General features: G+C 35.5%; 1 pseudogene; it reads left to right on the plus strand.

The window, feature by feature from the left end:
* The first annotated feature begins 2,085 nt into the window (after window positions 1-2,085).
* On the plus strand, window positions 2,086-5,169 carry LOC125669110 (uncharacterized; annotated as a pseudogene).
* The last annotated feature ends 8,646 nt before the right edge of the window (window positions 5,170-13,815 follow it).

The raw sequence follows: 13,815 nt of genomic DNA on the forward strand, positions 1-13,815 counted from the left end.
GTATAGAAAATGAGGATTTAGAGTATCTGGAAGATGATCAAGTCTCTGTTAACAAAATTGAAGTAACTAAGTCTTCTACTGTCATACCATCATCATCAGAATTAAGATCTAAGTTACCACTGCACTTACAAGAACTATATGACAAGTCAATTATTAATTTAGAAGAGAAAGATCTTTATGAAGTTTTCTCCCTATTCGATAAATGCCAAGGAGGATTTTGATCTAGGTCTCTTCAATGGGGAGATAACTCATAAAATTGATACCGGTGAAGCAAGACCTATCAAACAAAGGTTACGTAGAACACCTATGGGTTTTGAAAATGAAGAAAAAACACGTATTGACCATATGTTAGAACAAGGTATAATTCAACCCTCTATTTCAGAATGGGCATCTTCTCCTGTATTAGTTAGGATAAAAAGATGGGAAAATGAGATTTTGTATAGATTTACAGAGCTCTTAACAATATTACTACAAAAGACGCTTTTCCCATACCCAACATACAGGATTGTATAGACACTTTGGGGGGAAATACCTTTTTTAGATATGGCCTATATGAACATGTCAGGCTACCCTTTGGTTTATGCAACAATCCAGGCACTTTTAGTAGGGTCATTCAGCAAGTTTTAAGGGGTTTAACATGGCAAGAATGTTTAGCATACTTGGATGATGTAATCATTTTTGGTAGTGATATGATCTCCCATACTAGAGACCTCTCAGCTATACTTTCCAGATTTGGAATGTACAATTTGAAATTAAAACCTCAAAAATGTGCACTATATCAATTAGAAATCAACTTTCTAGGCAAACTGGTTGGCCAAAATGGTATCTCAGTCAATCCGGATAGTGCAGAAATTATCAAAAATTGGCCAATACCAAAAAAGAGTCATTTTTGGGATTTCCTAATTACCATAGAAATCATGTGAAAGATTTTGCAGAACTGTCACATCCATTGTACCAGGTTATAAAAATATCATTAAAGTCAAAATTTGAATGGTTAGAAATTCACCAAAATGCATTTGAAAACAGAAAACATATCTTACAGGCTCTGACTCATGGATATCCAAATTCACAAGATACTTTTGTTCTGGATACAGATGCATCAGACAATTCTATTGGTGCTGAGTTATGTCAAATTCAAAATGGGAAAGAACAAATTGTAAGTTTTGCAAGCAAAGTATTGACACCGGCCCAGAAAAAATATTGTACCACCAGAAAAGAACTCCCGGGAATCATCACATTTACTAGACAATTCAGACATTTTTTGTTAGGGAACTCATTTATTCTGAGAACCGACCATAATAGTTTGATTTGGCTTTTAAACTTCAAAAATATTGAAGGACAACTAACTCGCTGGATTGAAGAATTGTTACAATATAATATCATTTTACAACATAGGTCAGGTGAAAACCATGGTAATGCAGATGCTCTCTCTAGAATTCCTGATAATCTAGATCTCTGTAATGAATACATATCAGGGATAGAGTTAAATCAATTACCATGCGGAGGTTGCCATTTCTGCGCTAGAGCAAAACAACTGGTCCACCTTTGAAAATGACATAGATTATGTGGTTCCATTAACAGTACGATCTGTTGACAATTTAGATTCAATCCCTCTAGGTTTGTCAGACGTTTTCGTCGCAGAGGAAATAGCTAAATCACAAGATGAAGATGATGACATTCAGAAGATCAAGACAAGGTTAGAATCTAAGAGTTTTCCATCTCAGAGAGAAATATCTTTATGTAGCCCCAGTGTTAGATATCTCTGGTCATGTGAATCTCAATTACATCTAAGAGATGGTATACTCTATTACCTATGGGAAGATCAGGTACAACCTAGATATTTATTTGTAGTGCCAAAGAATATGCAACTTAACATTTTAGAATATTGTCATGACAACAGAGCAACAGGACTTCAGATTGAGAGGTCAAAGAAAAATACAAAGACCTAAATACTTGTCTGACTATGTTCAGGACTAAACTAACAGAACTGCATGTGACTAATCAACTTTATCCACAGCTGTTTAAAACAAAAAAAATAAAAAATAATAAAATACTTTTAAAATGTAAAATACAATTGTTTTAGAAATGTGTGACTCAGAAGAAAGTAAATTTGTGCCAGACTATGATGAAGATCCTCTACCAATCCACATTCAACTTTGAGTAAAAAAGGAAAAAATTGTCCTGTGTGTAATGCAAAGTTTACACATGTCAGACGACATGTTATTCAGGAACATATCCCATGGTATATATATCCCAAAACTTCTTGCTGGGTATGTGAACTTGGTTTTGGCCAAGAAAGGGTTTTTAAAATTGCACATAGAAAAGGAACATTTTGATGACTATTCGTCTTGCAGATATGATCCTGACAATCATAGTCAAATGTGGATTCAAAAAGTATCGACACTCATAAACAAGTTTAACCACATGAACTTAGAATTATTTATCAACTCTGATGATAGATTTTCAATCTGTCAAGGAGCAGTTTGGCAAGAGGATGACCTTGTACATATCAGATTTTATATGAATAGTACCAATCAACATCATACAGTACCAAATATGCCATATCCAGTTCAAAACTTCACTAGCTTGTTTCCATTGGAAAATATTAAGTATTCTTTTAAACATTACTGACATACACACAAATGTTCAACAAAATATTAATCACCAGAAGAACAAAAATATCCTTCTGATAGGTTCATCTATTATCTATTGGGCTCATCAAAGAGCAATTGCAGTGAATTCTACAGATCTTGGACTACAAAATTGTAATGTAACTTGGCAGGGTATTAGGGGTATAAAATGGTTTTCTTTTACAGAAACTCTCAACTGTCTGACAAAAGACATAACTCCTGATATTATCATCATACACCTGGGGTCCAATGACATCTCCTACTGCAGTCCTCTCCCCCTCATCAACAAAATGAAAAAGGATATTGACTTGTTCATGGGAAAATATCCAAATACTCTTTTTAGCTCTTCTGAGCCGAAGGCTCAAAGAGCTAATGCTATGGCCATTTGTGCGGTGTGCGTAAACTTTTTAGAAAAAGGGCTATAACTCAAGAACCCCTTGGCCAATTTTTTTCAAATTTTTTACTGGGTATCATTGGCCCAAGGGCTTTCATACATACTGAATAGAGGGATGTGACCCTTTAACAAGGGGAGATAATCAGGAAAATACGAACAAAAGTAGTGGTTGCTAAAAAATCTTCTTCTCAAGAACCACTGGGCAGATTATCACCAAACTTACACATAAGGATGAGGATATGTTGTAGATTAAAAATTGTTCAAGGCATTACCCTGGGGCAAAGGGCGTGGTCTCAATGTCACTTCAAAGTTGACCTAAATTTAAATTTCCTTAAATCTTTGATATTTTAGTCATTATAAGGACTAGGATCATCAAATTTTGACAGTTGATGCATCTTAGGACCTTGTGTCAAGTTGTCTCAAAAGTAGGTCACGGTGACCTACTTTTTGAATTTGGCAGGTATTTATTTTAAAATTAATTTTGATGCATATCTTGGACACTTTGAAGCCTATGATCATCAAAACTTGTCAGTTGGTGGATCATGGGACCTTGAAATGCGTCAACTGAAAAATAGATCACCGTGACCTACTTTCTGAATTTTATGGCTTATCATTTATAGATATATTTTAAGTTGTTATTTCAAATACCGAGAGGTTTAGAATCATCAAATCTTGTAAGTTGATGCATCTTGAGGCCTTGAAACATATTTATAAAAAAGTAGGTCACAGTGACCTACCTTTTGAATTTTGCAGATACTCAAATTTCACATTTTCAATTTTAGATGCATATTTTGGGCACTGTAAAACCTAGGATCATCAAACTTTGTCAGTTGATGCGTCTTCAGTCTTCGGTTTGTGTCGACCAAAAAGTAGGTCACCGTGACCTACTTTTGGTATTTGACAGCTAAATTACTATATTTCAGACACTATTTGACCTACAATCATCAAACTTTGTCAGTTGATGCATCTTGAGTCTTCCGAGTGTATCGGCCAAGAAATAGGTCACTGTGACCTACTTTTGGCATTTGACAGTTATATTTATATATTTCAGTCACTAATTGACCTACAATCATCAAACTTTGACAGTTGATGCATCTTGAGTCTACGGAGTGTGTCGACCAAAAAGTAGGTCACCTTGACCTACTTTTGGAATTGGACGGCTATATTTATATATTTCAGATACTATTTGACCTACAGTCATCAAACTTTGTCAGTTGATGGGTCTTGGATGTTCAAAGGGTTTCGACCAAAAAGTAGGTCACCTTGACCTACTTTTGGAATTGGACGGCTATATTTATATATTTCAGATACTATTTGACCTACAGTCATCAAACTTTTTCAGTTGTTGGGTCTTGCATGTTTGAAGGGTTTCGACCAAAAAGTAGGTCAACTTGACCTACTTTTGGAATTCGACGGCTATATTTATATATTTCAGATACTATTTGACCTACAGTCATCAAACTTTGTCAGTTTTGGGGTCTTGCATGTTTGAAGGGTGTTGACGAAAAAGTAGGTCACCTTAACCTACTTTTGGAATTTGACGGCTATATTTATATATTTCAGATACTATTTGACCTACAGTCATCAAACTTTGTCAGTTGATGGGTCTTGCATGTTCGGAGTTCGCTGACCAAAAAGTAGGTCACCATGACCTACGATTGGAATTTGACAGCTATATTTCAATATTCAGATACTAATTGGCTTAAAATCATCAAACTTTGTCAGTTGATATTTCTTGGGTTCTCAAAATGTGTAAACCAAAAAGTAGGTCACATTGACCTACTTTTTTGAATTCTTAGGATTTGACTAAAGATTTAGAATACTAAGAGGCTAAGAATAAAAATGGTGATGTTGTACAATTTATCAGAAGAGCGATTCTAGGCCCTTGGGCCTCTTGTTATCTTCTCTGAATTATTGTCCAGGAGAATTTGGGGAAACATCGAAGGTTGGGAGGGAGAAAACAAGAAATTACAAATAAACAAAGAAATAGGATTATTTATGAAAAAAAGGGAAGGGAAAACAATAATTCATCAGCAAATACAGTGGAGAGATAAAACACTGTTCAGGAGAGACGACATACATCTGACAGACAAAGGGAATGACATTTTACTTGCAGACTTTAAAGACTTTTTACAAACAATGTAATAAATGAAGAATGTAAATATAGATTTTAAAAGCTTTTTATGTGTTACATGTTGTATATATGTTAATTCTTATTTTGGTGACATTAAGTCGGATATTCTGATTTATGTCATATATGAGGAAATTTAATTAAAATAGGGAGGAATGTAGTATAATTATGTTCGGGTTCGGGAATCAGATCTATAAATAGAGGGACGTAACAATCAGCTATTAGTTGTACTCAGGGGATGCTTACTCCTCCTAGACACCTGATCCCACCTCTGGTGTGTCCAGGGGTCCGTGTTTGCCCAACTATCTATTTTGTATTGCTTGTAGGAGTTATGAGATTGATCACTGTTCGTTATCTTCACCTTGCACTCATACCCTGGACGAAGACGGACCATCCTGTCCCTTCCAGAGCCTACAACTCAGGTTGGTTGTAACGTTAGTTACCCATCACCATTACTAATTCATTATATCCCTATCTGCTAACAGCACTTCACAACAATATATAGGATACTTTTTTTTAAAATCTTCTCAACAGGGCCATGATTAATAGTACTGATATACAAGCATTCCCAGGTAATGCAGATTCAAGTTTGTTGAAATTGTGGTCCCCTGGGGCAGGGTGAGGTCATAAATGGGGATTAAAGTTTTCCATGGGGATATATAGGATAAATCTTTTAAAAATCTTCTTCTCAAGAACAACAGGGCCATGGTTAGTCATATTAATATGCAAGCATCCCCAGGTAGTGTAAAGTCAGGTTTGTTCAAATTGTAGTCCTCGAGGGTAGGTGGAGCCATAATAGGGGATGAAATTTTTAAATGGAAATATATAGGAAACAATATTTTAAAAACTTACATCAGGCCCATGAATACTCATATTAATATGCAATAATCTCCTGGTAGTTCAGCTTGAATTTTGTTCAAACCATGCCCCCCAGGGGTAGGATGAGGCCACAAAGGGGGATCAAAGTTTAAAGGGAATTTATATAAATCTTTAAAATTATTCTTCTCAAGAACAACAGAGTCATGATTGAGAATATAAGTATTCCCAGGTTGTGCAGGTCAAGTTTGTTCAGATTATGGTGCTCGGGGATAGAGTGGAGCCGAAGTAAGGTATCAAAGTTTTACGTGGGAATGTATAGGGAAAACATCCAACAATATTACTCCTGTTCTAATATATCGTCACTGGCTCCCAGTTGAATACATAATTCAATATAAAATCCTTCTTCATACTTTCAAATCTCTCAACAACCTATTTCAAGTTTACATAAAGGATATCCTTACAGTTTACAATCCCAACCGATCACTAAGATCCGAATCTCTGCATCTTCTCCAGGTACCTCGGACACGTACGAAAACATGGGGATCGATGTTTGGATAAGGCCGCATCGAGTCTCTGGAACTCTCTCCCTTTTAAACTCAAACAATATACTTCACTGTCTAGTTTTAAAGCGGACTTCAAAACGCATCTTTTCAGATTAGCTTTTAATTTGTGATTTTTTTTGTGTGGAAAAAAACTCCTTCAGTTGCTATTTGAAGTTTGTTATACTTATGTCTTTTCTATGTATTTAATCATTCCTAAGGGTTGTTTTATATGTTATTAGGGTAATTATATCATTACATTCGGCACTATATACATGTGTATTAATGATAATGATTATGCGTTTTAATTCTGACACTATGAATATTTTAAATGTATGTGCACATCGATTTTATATTATCTTTTCTCTCCTATTTGTAAAGCGCTTTAGAGAACTAATGTTGATATATAATGGCGCTATACAAATCTTTTAATAACGTTTACAGTAGGAAACATCTTCTTCTCAATAAAAGGAGGGCTGTGAAAAGTCATATTGATATGCATCCCCAGGTAGTTCAGATTGCAGTTTGTTCAAGTCATGACCCCCGGCAGTAGGATGGAGCCGCTATAGGGGATCAAAATTTTATGTGGACATATGTAGGATAAATCTTTTAAAATCTTCTCAAGAACAACAGAGCCATGAATACTTGAATTAATATGCAATCATACCAAGGCAATGCAGATTGCCGATTAAAATAAAATGCAATTATATGTTGTATTGGCAAACTAGACAATATTATTTATTTATATAGCGCCCTATATGACTATAAATAACCAATCTAAAGCGCTCCACACAATAAAAATGATACAGCATGTTATAAACGTAGTAAAAGGAAATTATAATAGCATTAAGACAGATAATATCAATACAATGCTAGAAATACATCAATAATGTGAAGTAAAATTACTAAAACATGATATGCATGAAAAAAAGTTCCACGCCGTACAATCAAATGATATAAAATACAATAGTTGAAATAAATATACAATTATACACTTGAAAAAGTCATGTTAAAATGATGGTAAAGAAACCATAGAGATTTAACCACCAATAATACTAATAATATGCAAGTCTAAAAAGATGTTTTTAAATGTTTTTTAAAAGTGTTCAAATTCTGACAACGGCGGAGGGTATCAGGCAGATAGTTCCAGAGTGTAGCTGCTGCCACATCCAAGCGCCTGTTTCCATATGTGGGGGTTGGACATCTAGGTCTAACTAATTTCAGTGAATTTTCAAATTCTTAGGGAACGATTCGGTTGGTAAACAGTGATCACCTCCAAGTATTTTGGCGCCATCTTCTGAATCACCTTGTATGCGTAGAGGATAATTTTGTATTGGTATTGGCTGCGCCTGTCAATAGGAAGCCAATGTAAAGAAATCAGCACTGGAGTTATGTGATCACTTCTCTTGGTACGAGTGATGATTCGTGCTGCCATATTCTGTATCCGCTGCAATTTTGCCAAGTCGGTTGTGTTAATACTGAAAAGAAGAGCATTGGCGTAGTCGAGCCGAGATGTCACGAGAGCACATACTAGGGTCTTGCACGCATCTTCTGTGATGAGCGACCGTATTCGTCCGATGTTACGTAGTTGATGATAGCAAGCACGAGACACAGATGAGATTTGCTTTTGCATGCAAAGTGTCTTATCAAACCATACACCTAGGTTCTTCACAAACGGTGTCTCACTGATAATAGTGTCGGCAAAGTTCAGATGGTACGATGGTGAGTCAGTGACTATGGTTTTCGGTGAAAAAAACAATGAACTCTGTTTTGTCCTGATTTAATTTTAGCATGTTAGCGGACATCCACATCTTTATTTTGTCCATACAAGCCTCAAGACGGCTAGCGGTATTTTGCCAGTCATGTTTAGGTTTGAAGACTAGATAGGCTTATGTGTCATCTGCATAACAGTGATTAAGGACATTGTTTATACGACATATTCCACCAATAGGTTTGGGGGAAATGGCATAGAGCCGAGGTCCTAGGACAGATCCTTGTGGTACGCCGCAATTGAGACGGAAATCATCGGAGAAGGTAGATCCTATGGCCACTTTTGGGGTCCTCTCTGAGAGATATAACTTAATCCAATTAAGGACCGAGCCAGAAATACCAAAAGCAAACTCAAGACGTCTTTTCAGAATAGGATGATCGATGACATCAAAGGCCGCCGAAAGATCTAACATGATTAATGCAACGCTGGAACCACAATCTAATGCTGCTACAATGTCGTGGTACACACGTAGTAGAGCTGTCTCCGTTGAATGGCAGGCACAGTATGCTGACTGTACATTGTTGTGTAAATGATTCAACTCAATGTGATGATCCAAACGTTTCAATCTTTTCAAGAATTTTGGAGAGAAACTGGAGGTTTGAAACAGGTCTGTAATTCCGGTATTCCTGTGTATCTATACCTGATTTGTTTATGAGAGGATGAACAACAGCTCGTTTAAAGGATAATGGAAACACAGTCTGACTGAGTGATTGATTAATAATGTTTGTAACTAGAACGCTATCTAGGCATGTTTTGAGTAAGTACGTTGGTATTGGATCCAATTCACAAGATTTAGGAGGTGCTGACATAATGACTTCAATGATTTCATCTTGTGATGCTGGTTCAAAAGTTCGCAGATGCACACCGGCAAACTCTTGATCGACACATAGTGGGTCAACATCAAGCTGTATGCCATGACACAATTCCCTCTGGATTTTTTGCATCTTAGATTGGAAGAAATCACCGAAAGTATTTGCCAGGATGTCTTCACTCCGATGAATTGGCAACACAGCCTCGGCCTTATTACTCATAAGTTTATTGGCCAGGCGATACAATAGTTTCTGATCTTTACCAGCTTCCTCGATTTTGTTTGAGTAATAGTCTTTCTTGCAGCGTACAGCAAGTTTTGATGGACGGGCGGAAATATTACGATACATTTCTTTATGGACAGTTAGTTTAGTCCTGCGCATCTGTCTCTTTGCCTTTCTCCGTTCCCTTTTGATAGTCCGTAGCTCAATAGTGTACAAAGGACAGTCTGGACGCAAGGTAAACCACTTTAGTCCGCTCTGGAGCGACAGCATCTAGAGCACTTTGAAGAGTGGAGTTGTAAACTTGTACTGTTTTTCAAAAGAGTCATCACAATTTTGAATGTTTGTATAGGCGCTAACAGAGTTCTTAAGATCGCTGTTGTCAACATCCCGTAATTTCCGAAATCTGATGGTTCTGCTTTCCCTTGGCGGTTTCGAAAGTGCAAGTTTCGAGCAAACAGTAAGATGATCACAGGTAAGGTTGCCATTTTTGTCATATAATGATGGATCCTTAACTAACCGTTCACCGATCAATATCGATGTCTCATCCCTCACTATAATAACATCCAGGGTGTGGCCTCCTGAGTGCGTTCATCCTTTGACACGCTGATCCAGCCCATGATCATCTAATAGCTTCAGAAACTTATCAGCTTCGGAATTCTCTGCATCGTCAACATGAAAATTAAGGTCTCCTGTGATAATACATTCCCTTTGATCAATCACCAAACTGTCCAAAAAATGAGACCATTCATCGAAGAAAACAACATTCCGCAGTTGTTTTTATAGATCATTATAAAGACCATATAATTTGCGAAATGCTGACTTTTAATAAGATTTTTGAAACTCCTATAAAATCAAATTGTTTGTCAGTAGCCTTCTTTGATCTAAAAACTGATCATACACAGAACAAGCTCTTGCGTATCCATTCAATTGAGAGATAGACAGGTGATAATGAACTATTGCCAAATAAATATGGGAAGTTGAGTATGGAGAACCTGAAATCACCCCGTTCGTCATAAAGTTGAGTTGTTAGTTTGCCGTTAATATCTATTTTCAATCAAATATCTAAGTATAAGTAAGAAGTAGATGTGTAGAACTTCATGATGTCTTTTATCTCAAATTCTGTCAGTAATGGGGTTTGTCATTACATCGATAACTCCATAAAGTACTCAGTGTTGTTTCGTTAATATGTTAAATGCATAATAGCTGTGACGCAGGATTTTAAACGTTATGTAAAGTAGTGAATCATGTTCCTACCAAATTTGAAAATTTTTCTGACCATTGTGTTAAGGAAGTAAATGCCATTTTAAAGATGTTTTATTCTGGGTCATTAAAATTGCTTGATATGGTGTACTTTTTATACGCCCGTCTTAGGACGGGACGTATTATGTTATGGCCTTCATGTCCGTCCGTCTGTCCGTCCGTCTGTTAGCTTTTTCGTGTCCGGCTCATAACTTAAATACTATGAGGCCTAGAATAATCAAACTTTGTCAGATGATGCATCTTGGGTAGAAGGTGTGTCGCACATTAAAACCAGGTCGCTGTGACTTTTAATTAAGAAGATATGACCAAATATGGCAAAACCCTGTCCGACTCATAACTTGAAAACTATGAAACCTAGAATCACCAAACTTGGTCAAATAATGCATCTTAGGTAGAAGGTGTGCCACACCCTACTTTAGGGTCACTGTGACATTTAATTAAGGTGATTTTTTTTTTTAAAAAGTGTATGTTTTAATGGGTACAATCCCTTCTGATCTAATGGTTTTTTAGTAACCTTATTCAAAAATTTTACATCAAGAAAATACATATTTTTTAAGATATACTGTACAGTTTTTTAAGCCTTTATAATGTTTCTTTTGTTTCTAACAGTAACAAGAGAAATTCCACTTGTCCCATGGGGGTAGCATGCAAAGGTCATTTTGATAAGATTAATTCATGGGTTTAGTGTAAGAAGACTGTCTTAATCACTTCTGGTAGAGCATCTCTGATCAAGCAGGTGTTATCTATATCTCTAGGGAATTGGGCAGAAGGAATCTAAGCCTCTTAATTAGTAGTGATCTGTCTTGGTGGCTAGCCTTTATTTTCAAAATGAAGTTATCAAAATTAATTTGACATTGTACAATATAATTTTTTTATTTTTTTTTACTTAGCAACCAACATGCAGAGTGTCATTTCTGAGTAAGATGAACAGATGGTTGCAATATGTATATAGGCATATTTTAATGATAAATAATTTGATGTTTTATTAAGATGTGGCAATAAAAAGATATACAATGAGCAAAGCTGCAGATTTGGCATTTGTTTAAATCCAAAACTACCAGTTGAAAAAATATATAAATGCACTATTTGTTTTCATTAAAAAACTACAGCAGAGAGAAGTACATATAGCATTATGAATGGAAAAATCATTTTAGATCTTTTTACTATTAAAGTTTGACATGATTTTCTTTCATCCACTCTTCTCTGTTTTGTGATAATTAAATAATGATTGACGGGCGTATCATGTGCTGTGGCGATGCACTTTATTAAGACACATTTTAATCAGCAGATCCGATTCAATTCATTGGGAATGGAGTTATTCCTCTATATCTTATTTGATAATCTCATCTGGTCTAAAACAATATTCTATAATGATTATAAATGTATCTATGAAAGGTGAAGATAACGAACAGTGATCAATCTCATAACTCCTATAAGCAATACAAAATAGATAGTTGGGCAAACACGGACCCCTGGATACACCAGAGATGGGATGAGGTGCCTAGGAGTAGTAAGCATCCCTTGTTGACCGGTCACACCCGCTAACACTGACAATCCCGCATTTAACTGCGTTTTCCATCCGCAGTTTGAACATTTATATGACAAAATCAAGAAGTGCATAAGATCAATAGGTCTACGAGTTAAAAAAAAACATATACGTGATTCTAACTTACCTTTGGACATCGTAAAACCCTCATCACCTTCTGAAATACCACCATGGAAACTACTAAAACCCAAAGTAGACACATCACTTTCTGAATCCAAAAAATCTTAAACAAATTCCGCCATTTTCAAGCAAATATTATCCGAATGCATATCTTGTGACTGTCCATTAACTATACATCACATTCTTTTAGAATGTAGTGATTTACACCCATACGAAATAGACTTTTAAGATCAATTCTATGTAAAAATCAAAGAAATCAGATAGGGTCTGGCCACTCAATGTCACAGATTTCTTTGATTTTCACAGTATTAACTTTACTTGCACCATCTTACATAATTTCAACCCCACCACCGAATTTCTACCATCCGTTGCCATGGAAACCGACAGCAGTCTATGAGGGCTAATTGAACTGCAAAATTCAGCCCGTTTTGCCCATGTTTTGTCCTTGTGGTATATAAAAAATTGAAAAAGACAACTAATTTTCTCCATAAATCTCGATTCCCCATAAAATTCCCTCCTTATTTATGATATCTATATCCATCTATGGTAAAGAGTGTGTTACTGACCGCTGTACCAATGTATTATAATTTGGCACTTTGCCAAAAAGTGATTTTTTGTTGGATTTCATTGATGAATTTAGATAATTTGGAAAATACATACAGCATAATCAACTGCCATCAAAGGATGTCCATATCAAAGACTCTTAATATATATAAAAAGATTAATGGTGAAACATAGTGCAATTGATCTGTAGTAGCATGAAAACTGTAGATTTGGGCATTTTGCCAAAACGGGATTTTTTGTTGGATTTCGTTGATGAATTTAGATAATTTGGAAAATACATACAGTATAATCAACTGTCAACAAAGGATGTCCATATCAAAGACTCTTAATATATATAAAAATATTAATGGTGAAACGTAGTGCAATAGATCTATTGTAGCATGAAAACTGTAGATTTGGGCATTTTGCCAAAACGGGATTTTTTGTTGGATTTCGTTGATGAATTTAGATAATTTGGAAAATACATACAGCATAATCAACTGTCATCAAAGGATGTCCATATCAAAGACTCTTAATGTATATAAAAAGATTAATGGTGAAACGTAGTGCAATAGATCTATTGTAGCACGAAAACTGTAGATTTGGGCATTTTGCCAAAACGGGATTTTTTGTTGGATTTCGTTGATGAATTTAGATAATTTGGAAAATACATACAGCAAAATCAACTGTCATCAAAGGATGTCCATATCAAAGACTCTTAATGTATATAAAAAGATTAATGGTGAAACGTAGTGCAATAGATCTATTGTAGTAAGAAAACTGTAGATTTGGGCATTTTGCCAAAACGGGAGTTTTTGTTGGATTTCGTTGATGAATTTAGATAATTTGGAAAATACATACAGCATAATCAACTGTCATCAAAGGGTGTCCATATCAAAGACTCCTAATTTATAAAAAAAAAAAAAGATTAATGGTGAAAGGTAGTACAATTGATCTATTGTAGTGCGAAAACTGTAGATTTGGGCATCTTGCCAAAAATTCATACTAATGACAAATAATACAACCTACAC

The sequence above is a fragment of the Ostrea edulis genome, chromosome 4, assembly GCF_947568905.1.
Source record: "Ostrea edulis chromosome 4, xbOstEdul1.1, whole genome shotgun sequence".
Classification (NCBI taxonomy): domain Eukaryota; kingdom Metazoa; phylum Mollusca; class Bivalvia; order Ostreida; family Ostreidae; genus Ostrea; species Ostrea edulis.